This window comes from Microtus ochrogaster, chromosome 4, assembly GCF_000317375.1.
Source record: "Microtus ochrogaster isolate Prairie Vole_2 chromosome 4, MicOch1.0, whole genome shotgun sequence".
Taxonomy (NCBI): Eukaryota; Metazoa; Chordata; class Mammalia; order Rodentia; family Cricetidae; genus Microtus; species Microtus ochrogaster.
The window spans coordinates 76318278-76330439 of record NC_022011.1 but is presented as its reverse complement, the minus strand read 5'-3'; the positions used below and the strand labels follow the sequence as shown (position 1 = coordinate 76330439).

The 12162-nt window shown below is 43.1% G+C and overlaps 1 protein-coding gene across 9 annotated transcripts in view; it reads left to right on the top strand.

Annotated features, from left to right (window-relative positions):
* Scn3a (sodium voltage-gated channel alpha subunit 3) overlaps positions 1-12162 on the top strand; it is a 106267-nt gene that overhangs the window by 16284 nt on the left and 77821 nt on the right. For 2 of the 9 annotated variants that reach the window (XM_013345917.2, XM_026778808.1), the window contains exon 2: positions 2750-2943. The exons of the other annotated variants lie outside the window; for them this stretch is intronic. The gene's annotated coding sequence lies outside the window, so the exon portion shown is untranslated. The remainder of the gene's footprint in view (positions 1-2749; positions 2944-12162) is intronic. 9 annotated transcript variants of the gene reach the window in all.

Here is a 12162-nt window from a genome sequence, read left to right as displayed (position 1 = left end):
AATAAAATGTTTGTGAAGTAGCTTCATGGCGCTGGAGATATGGGTCAGCAGGTAAAAGGCACAGAGCCTGACTTCCTGCATTTGAATCACAGTCCACACGGGGGAAGAATGCCAACTCCAGCCTGCTGACCTCACTTCCCATGTGCATGGCTTTGTGGCCAGCCGCCTCTTGTATTGTGCACATGTGCACACAGTAAATGTTTCACAAAAATAAAAATCAGCCTAAGTCATTCTTACACTGCAGTTCAGAACTGTTTTAAGGTGTCAAATGTTAGATCACAGTCAGTCTGTAAAACACAGCTCACGGCTAAAGGCAAGTGAGGAGGAAGCCACGTTAGGATACAATGTAGTCAGGCTTGGTGGTACAGGCCTGACTCCAACCCAAATACTTTGGGAGCCTGAGACCGATCACAAGTCCAAGGCCAGCCTGGGCTACACAATGACTTTAGAGCCATCTGAATCTGATCATTGTCTCAAGAAGTAAAAAAGAGACAGGCGTGGCTACACATGCTTATTGTCCCAGAGCATTAAGAAGTTGGGGGATGGGGGGCCTGGAGTTCTCAGTCAGATTCAGCTACAAAGTGAGTGTGAAACAGTCTGGGTTACACAAGACCCTGTCTTAAAATACTAAATTATAAAAAGAAAGAATGAAAAAGATACAGTGCAGATTGGAGCGGGAGGCTGCATCCAGAAATCCCTGCACTCTCCAGTGGGCACTTGGAATTGGAAAAATCGTCCTCCTACTTGAAGCCTAAGCTCTCAGATACATTTCCTCCTGTTGGTAAATACAGCTTTGAAAGGGTGGGAAGGAGAGAGACCGCAGATGAGTTAGAGCCTTCTGGGCTGGGAGGTTGGTGAGACTCACCTCTCCTCCTCACCTCACACCCCCTCCGCCCTGTCCCCAGGGAAGACCTCACAAATACTTAGGCAATATGACTAAATCGATTTCTTGGTTATTTAAAGTCGTTGTCATTACATGTCCAACTAGAGGCCCGAGTATTTAAAATCTAATTACTTGTGAGCTGTAAAGGCGAGGGAAGCCATGTTCAGCAGGATTGTTTCTGGGACGTCGAAAACACTAGCGGTTATTGGAGTACTCGTAATTTCAGCGTGAAGCCTAAGTTCAGATACGTAAGCTGCTGCCTGTCACACTTCCTACACTTGGCTATGATACCTGAGAAAACCGATTTAAGGGATCGCATTTGTAGTTTTGGCTCATGTCTCTGAAGTCCCTGTTAGTGAATTTGGGCCTGTGATGGCAGAGTTCAATGTGTTCAAATTTTGGAACAAACGCTGGTTCACCTCATGATGGCCAGAAACAGAGAAAGGAAGAGGAAAGATCAGGGTCCCAATAACTCCTTCTTAGCTGTGACCCTAGTAACTTAAGTTCCTCCTAGTAGGCCCTGTCCAATGGCCCCAGGGCCAAGGCCCAAGCTTTCTGTACATCCATCTTTGGTGGATATTCCAGATCTGGTCTACAGCACATGGAAATTGTTAAAAAAAAATAACATCTGTGATACTATTAGTGAAGCTAATATATTAAAAAGTTCCAGCTTTTGTGGAAAACCTACTTTACATAAATTCACATACGTGTATACTTATATATGAACATACGCACATATGCTAATTTAAAATCCTATTCTAAAAAAACAATTTTCTGGATACAATCTTCACTTATATGTAAGAAAGTGACATCTGGATTGGTGACATGCGATGTTATATACCCAGAGACTGGGAGAGCTGTGCTGTTGCCACCATAGAGGAAGAGGCTGGAGAGCTAGGTGCAGTCCTGGTCACAAGGTCGTTGTCAATCTCTGCTAAAGTGACTGTAAATCACTGAGTGCCCCTGACAGGGTTTAATAATATTCTGTGTCTGGTGACAGGACAGGACGAAAGATTGGTGACTTGGGAGAGAGTTCATCTAAAGACAGAAATTTTAATTAGGTGTTATGAAATTTTAAAACAAGGACCTACTTTTTGCCAGAAAACGGAAAATGAGGATTTCTTGATTTGGTGAACATTGTGGAGGGGGATTAAAGCACATATTGTTTTAAGAAGCAGCTTCTGAGTTTAGACTAGCTACCTTGTTCTGGGAAACCACGTTTATTGAGTTAACCTGTGATAAGTCATTGATATGAGGGGGGGGGAGAGGGAGAGGGAGAGGGAGAGGGAGAGGAGAGGGAGAGAGAGAGATCAGATAGGTTATTATAGCACTCTGGTTTAACAGGCTTGTCTACCATTTACCTTCGGAAGCCATTGAATGACGTTTGTCTTATCTTAATATCTTAATGAGTCAATTAAACCACTTTTCAGAATGGGAGAAAAGTAAGATAAGCTACACAAGGAATTAGAATCTCTTAGCTCCTGCTGTGGTTTTTGAGGTATTGGAGGGGAAAAAAAGCCAAGGGGAAGACGTACAAGGGGCGAGGTGACAAGAAAGTAGCAGGTAGGACAGATGCCTCCATGAGCCAGCACGTCTCTAGAAAGACCAAATGAACCAGGTCAGCTGGGGCAGAGAGCCCCACCCCCGCCCTGGGATCCTGGCAGCAGTTCCTGGCCCTGCTTCCTGCAGCATGCCAGGGCATGTTGTCTAACAGGATCAAAGGGCCTGCTTTGCATCAAGCTGCTTTTCTGATCAAAAGCCATAGGTAAACCCAGTCCCCAGGTCAGGACCCAGAGCCAGCGTTCCCACCGCACTGTGAGTGCCCAGTGTGCCCAGCTAACACCACTGTGTTGTCTTTCCACACAGACTATGGAGCGAGAGAGCTGAAGTCAAGCACACCAGAGTTAGTCAGCAATGACATATCTGTCAAGGATTCGTGGAGGAGTGACTTACTGGGGAAAAACCACAGAATCCCTTCTAGGGATATTGTAAGAACAGAGGAGATAACTCCCAGAAGGGGCCTGGAGCTTTTCCAAACAGAGGTGCTGTGTCTCTCAAAGGTATTGAACCTACTCCTTTAGAATAACTTTGTGTTTGTGCAACGCGAGCTGAACTTTCTATTGCTGGCCAGGGCAGCTGTGCTCCGGCAAAAAGGAAGCAGAAAGGGGCACCCCCTCCCATTAGTGTGTTTCTCCCAATGGATAAACAAATGGAAGAGGCCTGGCAGGGATGGCCTTGGGGCATGGAATGACGCCAAATGCCAGGGAGAGAAATTAGCCCAGCTCGATTTCTTTTTCTTTTAAGAGGGACCTTTGTGTTGGGCATTTTATAAATTGCCTGGCATTGTGTTTGTTTTGAATTTTATTATATTTATTTGGTAATTAGACCCAGCGCTCACCTGTTTCTTCTGGGTAGAGGACATTCGAACGTGTGGTTAGCATTTGATGGGAGCTGGCTTCTGGACTGGCTAAGGTTTTGAACTGACCAGCAAGTACTTGTCTATTTGGTGTATCAGCAGCCGCTAACTAGGGAAACTGTCTAGAACGATTGTAGTCAGGAAAAAGGTTTATTAGACATAACAAGCAGTGCAGAGGTTGTTTGGGTCCAAGAGCTGAGCCGTCCATCAAGAGCCCAAGGGTAAACATGTCTCTGTGATCGGCCACACTCACTGTGTCAGCTTTGCCCTCAGAGTGGCATCCGCTGTGTTTGGAAGCAAGCTGAGCGAGTGTTAGGGATACTACTCTGATGTAAATCAAAAGTGGGGGGGGCGTGCAAGGCAGAAAACACGCCTTTCTCTTACTTCTTTTCTAACCAGCATAAAACGCTTTAACAGACTGCACCCTGACAAACCTTCCTGACATTACGTTGGCCAGGATGGGGTCACCTCTCACTTCCTTAAGCACTGATTGCAAAAGAGCTTAGAAGAGGTATCCAGGGTGGAGTGCGCACAGGGGCTCACAGAAAACCTACTGCAGTTTGCAAACATTCAGGAAGAAATGTCAAGAGCTATTAAAGCCAGTAAGGCTGATGCCTGTAGAACAAGGTTGGCTTAATTGTTGTCATTAGTTGGCGCTTGTCTCCTCGGCTTATACGCGTCACAGTCAACATCAGCCTCTGTGAGCTAATTATGATTTCCTAGGTAATCATAGCCAAGATGGAGTTGGACTTGGGCTTTCTTCCTGTGACCAGTTCTCCCCACATGATATGAGTCCGTGGAAGAAAAAGACAATAATAAATCCACTTGTTAAGCAGGAAATAAATGAATAGCATCATGTGCTGACAAGTCACGTGCTTATCAGTAGACAGAGAGGGAGCATCAGTAAAAGAAAGTCAGGGTTGCTTTGGTATTCAACAATGGCCTGGTACCTTTGCCACAGAATCACTTTTCTTGGTGAGTTTATTCAGACTAATAGAGGTGCCAACGCCCTTGATTAGACACTGAAAGACACATGCCCAAGAAGAGCAAGCCTAGGGCTAGCATGCCATTTAAGACAGCTCAGAAGTTCCCTGCATATATGTGAACATGTTGGTTACATATGTGACTACTATATCTTATCATGCATCTGGTACATATGTATCTAATGGTTATCATCAATGTTTTCCTGTTTTCAGTGTTCCCTGCTTATACAAGTGGGGTTAGCGTTCTCAGCCTCTTAGGTGGAACCCATCTATTTCCAGTGCAGATTCCACACACAGTCATTCCCAAGGAATATGGCTGCCATCTTAGTTCCACGTCAGCAAATATGAGTGAGAAATCTGGTCATTTCACTGTCTTAGAAATATGAGTTTTTTTGTCTGAACTGTCCAGATTTGACTATTGGCTGCTCAGCTTACTAACTCTGAAATTGAGACAAGTTGTATAGCTGACATGGACTTACATGTATTGATATGTAAAATAAGAATAAATAATATCAATAGGGCAAGCCCATCCATAAATTTGCAATGTGTCTAAATAAGGTCACAGGCACAAATTGCATTGGCGTATCTGATATGTAGAAATCACTTAACTGCTAGTATTTAATCCCAAAGTCATCTGGTTAGGATGTCATCCCAGTCAGTTATAATTTCAAAGCTCTTTTGAAATATGTAAAGTATGATGTAACCCCAGCTTGTGGCTATCTAGTGGTTATTAATACAGTGTGCCAAATACTCAATCTATATATTCAACAAACCATTCTGCTCTTCTTTATAGTACTAACAGAAATACTCCAGTAAATATGGGACGGTATTCGTCCTAAGTGAGAGTTCTGCTGGAAAGAGTAGGTGTAGGTATCATTCAGAGGTCAAGCTCGTGTTTAGCTTGTCTACCACCTGTGAGCCCCAGAGGCAATCCCCAGCAAGCAGGCATGACGCGCGCGCACACACACACACACACACTCACACAAACACACGTGCACAAACATACACACACACATGCACACTCACTCACACAAACACACATGCACACACACACACATACTCACACACATACACACAAAAGAAGTAAAACCTTTTATTCAGGTTGAGGAGGATCTAGCTTAGGTAGAGTGCTACCTAGGATGCATAAGGACAGGGTAAGATCCTCAGTACCACAAAAATAAACAGTTTTCTTTAGCAGTAGATGTTTAATTGGTTCATCTTATCTTTTAGACTCTGCCTTCCCTGTAATCATCTCTTTTGTGGATACCAAGAGCACAGCACACATTTCCTTTGGCAATGGGCCCAGGCCCTCATATTAACTCATTCATCATCAAATACATGGAAATACACTGTGAATTTCTTTTGCACGGGGCGGGGAGGGGAGTAAGATCTTTTGAGTTATGGGACATAGAGTAACTTTCCATCCTTGAAGAGGGTAAATTTGCAGCTTCCTGATGTAACAGACTGCAACTAATCGATTTTGTCTGTAGCATGCAGCATCATAAAAAAAGAAAAAGACACTCACAGAGATGAAGAGAGGGAGGAGGAAGGAAAAAGGAAGAGAGAGAGAAAAGGGAAGAGAGAATATTAACAGGTTATAGAGCTAACAATGAGATTTTCCAACTGTCTCTTCTGGAAAATTAGTAAAGATGAGAACCCAGGGACCACACAAGTGGTGGTGTGTGTTTTGCCTTGAGAGTCTGAACGTTCCTCAGCATGTCCCGACCGTTTACTGTGTGATTTTTCTCTGACTCTGATCCCTTAACAGCTAGCAGGGTGTAGGCCCATGATACTGGTTGGTCTTACATACGTTCATTAGCTTGTGATAAAGTCATAGCACACTAACATGGGAAACAAAACTGAAGGGCCCAAATTAATTTTTCTGTAGTTATTTATATACAACTTAGGTCTTAAGAAAATCCAACAGTAAAATAGCTAGATACAATACAATAGGACAAAAATATCCCCAAAATGAATTCAACAAAAAATAGAATATACAGATTTTTTTTTTTTTGTCTCGAAGTAACGTGTGTTTGCATGCGACCATTTCAGAAGATATCACTTAGTTTTTCTGGGCCCCTTTCTCATTTTTCCTTAAGATGGCCATTTCAGCTCATTGTTGGATCCAAAACATGACCTCTAATTAACATATTGCAAGCTTCTTTTCTTGTGTTTGGGTAACCACTCTGGCCTCATTGCCTGGTACCCTCTATGTCCCCCTGCCTTCAAGACTGGCAGCCATGTTAGATCTGCTTTTTCATCTCTTCGTGTTGCTCCTAAATGATGCTATGTGAGGTCTTTGCCCCTTAATCAACATTTTCTCAGCTCAGACAACTTTTCTGCATCTTAGACACACATTTTAATTACCTACCAGATGGCCCCCGGGCATCTCCAACTCAGTAGGTGCCGATCAGAATTTATTATTCTGCCTTACAAATCTCCTCTGCTGCTCTCCTGGGCTATTGTCAGCTGTGGCTTACTCCAGAGACCTGGGAATGAGGTGCGGCTCCCAAACTTTGTTCTTGGCATCAAGTCAGCTACAAAAGCTACTGGTTTTCCATGTCCTTGAACAGGCATTTGCCCATGGGTTTTCTTGCCTTCTGAGTGGCCTGCTCTCTCTCTGGGTCACTGTGCTCACCGTTTAGGTGGATTTTCATATGCAGATGTCACATGAAGCCTACAAAGTATGCACCGCCCTGGCTGTAATTCTCCCTATTATAGAGTGACGGGTGATGTGGAGACTAGAAAGGATAGCAACCTGTTCTCATCCAGCAGAAAGACTGGAGTCCATTTACAATCGGCACCTCCTTGCCTGCTCACATAGGGCTGCAGGTGGACTCTCCTCTCCCTATTTCACCGACTGCTTCCTTCTTGAGTACTATTGCCAAAGACATGGCAGGAACTCTTTAGGACGCTTTATAGGGAAGACTGTGAAGTCCATGCTAGTCTCATAAGCACACCAAGATCCCATTTGCCTTCGTCATGGTTTAGCATTTGCACTGATCATGCAGTAGTTGCCGGGGTTCAGTGGCTATCTCAGCAGGCGTGCAGTCAACTACATTGATCATACCACATACCGCCAGTAAGAAAAAAAATGTCAGACCACATAAGAAACTTCTGATGAAACAGTAAATCTCAACCCTAAAGAAGCCACAGTTTTAATATTTTATATGATGAAATGGAAGAAATACCCAGAGTATTTCTGCTGGACTCTAGAGCTGCTTGGTTGTTTCTGAGAGTCCAGGGCAATTATAGGAGTCAAGAGTCAAGCTAGTCTGCTCTTCTCTTTCTGTCTCTCCATTTCTTTATCTCTGTGTCTCTGTGTTTGTCTCCTCTGTCGTGTGTGTGTGTGTGCGTGTGTGTGTGTGTGTGATGTGTGTAGTCATGAAACACCATGATCATTTGAATGAATAAGGGAAAATAGTGATACTCAGACTTGGGTATTTGCCGCATGTATTCTTAAAAATGAATAAAAGAAAAGCTTGTCACTCAGAGAAAGCAAATGACAGCACTTGTCAGTGTTAAACTGGAGCTCCCAAGAGGAACTGGAATTTGGGAGAGCTCTCACCTGCCTCTGGGAACATGACAACCCCCAATACACTCTGACTTTTCTCATGTGATCATGGGCAACATTAAGGAATGTGCTTTGGGGTGTCATATGACGAAATTCATCAAAATTGGGAGGATTTGCATAACAGTGTGCTGATACCTTCTAAATACTTCATTTATGATCAGATAAAGATGCATAATTGTATAAAAGATACATTCAAAAGACAAGATTGATTAAAAGTTTGTGGATTTCTGATTCCAGTGTAATGAATTATCCTTTGTAGAACCTTGATATGATACCAGAGAAAAATAATCACAGTTACCGAGAAAGGAATAGACAGTTCCCTAGAATTTTCTAGTTGTGGATATGCCAGTAAAGGGATAAAGGAGGCTACCGAAACTCATACAGGAGTCATACAGAAACCATTGCTCTGAGATCTCTCCCTGCCTGTCTTCCCATAAAGCTGCCTCTGACTTGCTTATCTTCAAGTTGATTGTGTCCCTCCACTTCAATGCTCACCTAAGCAAGCCATTGAAGACCCTTGGTGCACCACACTCTAAGCTTGCAGGCTGAACTCACATCAGTCTTTTATGCAGATTGGTGTCAGCCTTAACGAACTGCTGACAGTACTTACCAAGCTCTCCATATTTCTTTTCATCTTTGGCTCCATGCATGCACACATACACCTTAGCTCGGTGTCTCCAGTGATGTATCTTCCAACCAGCCCTTTCCAAACTGTCGCTACACTGCCATCACATGCCAAATCCTGTTTAGTTTAGAAAACCTATCAATTCCTGAAGGAAAATTTATAAACCATACCTCTCCTTCCTTTGCCTGATCAGAATAAATAGATCCAATTTGTGAACTTTGGTAGCCAAATGTATATGGTTGTGTATTAATTGCCTGTATTAACTTCTGTTAGCGTCTGTATCTTGCACTGGTTCGCCATCTCCTCTAGGAAAGGGCTGATCTATGGAATGTGGCTGGTTCATATTATTCCTGTGATAAATAGCTCCTGAGTACATGGTTCAAGGGTATCAAATGATCTAGGTATCAAATTCTGTGATTGAGTTCTACAAAAAGAAGCACTGAGTGTCAAATTTTGTATTAACTAGCAGAAGGGTGTGTTTGTTTTGCTAATAGGTACTCACATTTGAGTTCTTTGCTTTTTAATCAAGAGGGTCATCTCCTTGGGTCTCTCTTACCTTTTCTGCTCCTGAAAAGATAGCTCTGGAGACAACATGGCATATTAAACTGATTATTTTAATAAATTATAGTGCACATATACTCATGAATATTATATACTCCACATCAAGGCTTCAATAGGAATTAAAATTTAAATATCTGTTCTGACATGGATATAAAGTTATGTAAGGGTTCTGTATAATAAGCTCTCAATGAACTAGAAAAAAGTGGAAAAACATTTTTATGAGAACTGGAAGTCAATGGGACTTTACAATACAGCAAAGTGGTAAGAGAAGTTAGGGGATCCTGGGCTCACTGGATATAGAAGCTGGTCCAAATATTGGCCACACTCTAATTCCCCCACATCAGGGAAAAGTGGAGAACAGGAACTAATATGTCTCAGGGCTCAGAAAACTGTCTGAGAATTTCACGGACCCTTCGTTTTTATGATCTTTGTGGTAGTGTTTTGCTCCATATCATTTTGCAGAAATCAGGGTGAACTATGGAGATTATTGAGAGATTTTTCACGTTTGGCATTTAAAATATAATTTTATTTTGAAAGCTGAAGGTTTAGAAGCTGTCAGTGAAACCAAATGCAATCAATGTATAACCAGTCGTTTTTTAATGACAAAGTATTGGCACCTTTAAAATAAGGTTCTTTTAAAAAAATCCTTTTAAATTCTCTCTCTCTGTCTCTCTGTGTGTGTATGTCTCTGTCTGTCTGTCTGTCTCTCTCTCTCTCTCTCTCTCTGTGTGCGCGCGCGCATACATAGCACTGCACGCATGTGGAACACAGAGAACAACTTAGGGTATTTGGTTCTCTCCCTCCCCCTGCCGGTTCTGGGAAATGAGCTCAGGTCGTCAGCCTCTGCAACAAGAGCATTAGCCACTGAGCTTTTCTGAGGTTCTTCCATAATGCCGTGGCTTTGGCAGGGCTAAACGACACAGCCAGGCTCTCTGAGGGTGACTCTACAGAGTCCCCAGATGCCCACCCCAGATTCAGCATCATTTCCTCTCTGTCAGTTCAACATGATGCTCAAATATAAAAGGCACTTTACCCAACCAGGAAAGCACCATGTTTGCCCCACTATGGCTTTTCTTATTTAGCAACTGGGATGGTCCATAGGCACTGCGTTCATGACCAGAGCTGTACAACAGGGAGATTCGGATTCTCTGGGTATTAAAGCAGGAAACAGTGACTTCCACATTTAGAAGTGTAGCAGTGAATATATTTAATCCCAAAATTTTTGAGGCAGAGGCAGGCAGATCTCTGTGAGTTCAACACCAGCTTGGTCTACAGAGTGAGTTCCAGAACAGCCAAAGCTGTCCAGAGAGAGATCCAGATTTCAAAAATCAAGAGATGCACAGTCTAGGATGGGTTCAAAGGGACGCACTGAAAGCCTTAATTCAATTTTCTGCAGCCTGCCACGAGGACACAGCACAGAATAAATGGTTACTTCATCTCTAAGTCAAATAGAACTGTTAGCTCCCTTTCTAATCCATGTGCTACTTGATCTAGAAAAATAAATAAAGCAAGACAAACAAAAAACTCAGAGTCACTAAACAGGTGCTTTACAAAATGAGTGAAAGAAAGAACTGGCATTTGACAGGGCTCAATGTGATGGCACAATGTTATAAACACTGATTTAAACACCTCTCAGGTTGAGAACAGTTCTTGCCGCTGGAACACATCAGGGAACTAGTAATTCCAGTCCAAATTCAATAAAAATAAAGCCATATCATCTGTCCTCTTTACTAAACCAGCCAGGTTTTTTGATTGTGTGCTTAGTATTTCCACACAGCAACTAGCCAAGCCTTAGGAAGGGGACTTAGGAGCAAACTGCCCAAGAGGAGAACAGATGTGGCGCCTGGAGGGGGCTGGGAATGGAGGCAACATCACAAGACTTTGACAGTTAATTTCAGGCTGTAGCAGCAGATCCTTCTACAAGATGACTGATGGACACATCACAGTTTGCTGTCGTGGCTTCTCCTTTCCTTTTTGGAATTTAAAGTGGTGATTTTTGTGGGCAATACTAATAAAGTAGCTGCGACTTTGGTTCCAATGTTCCTATCACCAGATTCCTGTGTTTTTGACAGTTTGTCATAATTCCTGCAGAAAGTCATTACTTTCCTTGAGAAACGGAGCCAGGGCCCTCCAGCCCCTTGCCTTCTCTCCACTCCTCTCACGTCAGGCAAGAGGCTTGTGTCCCTGGACTTTAATTCTCCAGGCTTTTTGGAAGCTCTGGGTTAGTAGCTGCCCCAGCACATCGAGAGCTCGCTTAGAGGAGAGCAGTTAGCTTGGGAGGATTCTTGACACATAACAAGGAAACTGATAGGCAGAGCTGATGATACGTACCATTAATAAAGTGATTTTTCCTCCAAAGAGCTGCTTTTAGAAACAATATAAATTAACTCATTTATTCCTAGCAATCACGAGAGATCAAATTTTCTACCATTCCCCCCCCCCCCTTTAATAGATGAAGACTGAATCAATAGGGGGCACATTATCCAATATCACACAACCCATAAGTGACAGAATTACAGTACAGAACCAGGAGTGTGGTCTAAGAGTCCATTCGCCGGAGTCTTGCTACGCCTGCAAAGTCCAGTAATATCAAAAATTGTCTCCAGTAGTTGAAGAGCAGTAAACCCAAAGAGGTACTAAACATAGCTTGCCTGGCTAATCCAATGACTCAAAGGATCCAAAGAGAAAAACTAAACGACAAAAAGATTTGGCTTAATTTTAAAAAGGAAAAAGGCTGGGGTGATGCCTCAGTTGTTAAAGTGGTACCCCTACAAGCCTGTTGATATGAGCTCAATTCCCAGAACCCACATAGAAAATGTCAAACATGGGCACACTCTTGGGGTACTAGTGCTGAAGGCAGAAACAAATGGCTCCTTGAGGCTCACTGACTGACCAGTCTACCCTCATCAGCGATCTCTCAGCCTATGAGAGACTGCCTCAAAGGTGCATGGCATTTCTGAGGGTGACACACAGGTTGTCCTCTGGCATCCACACATCGGATATACAACTGCATGCACATTTGCATCCACACACGAGTAGACAAGTGGATGCACATTTGCATCCACACACGAGTATACAAGTGTGTGCACATTTGCATCCACACAAGAGTAGACAAGTGCA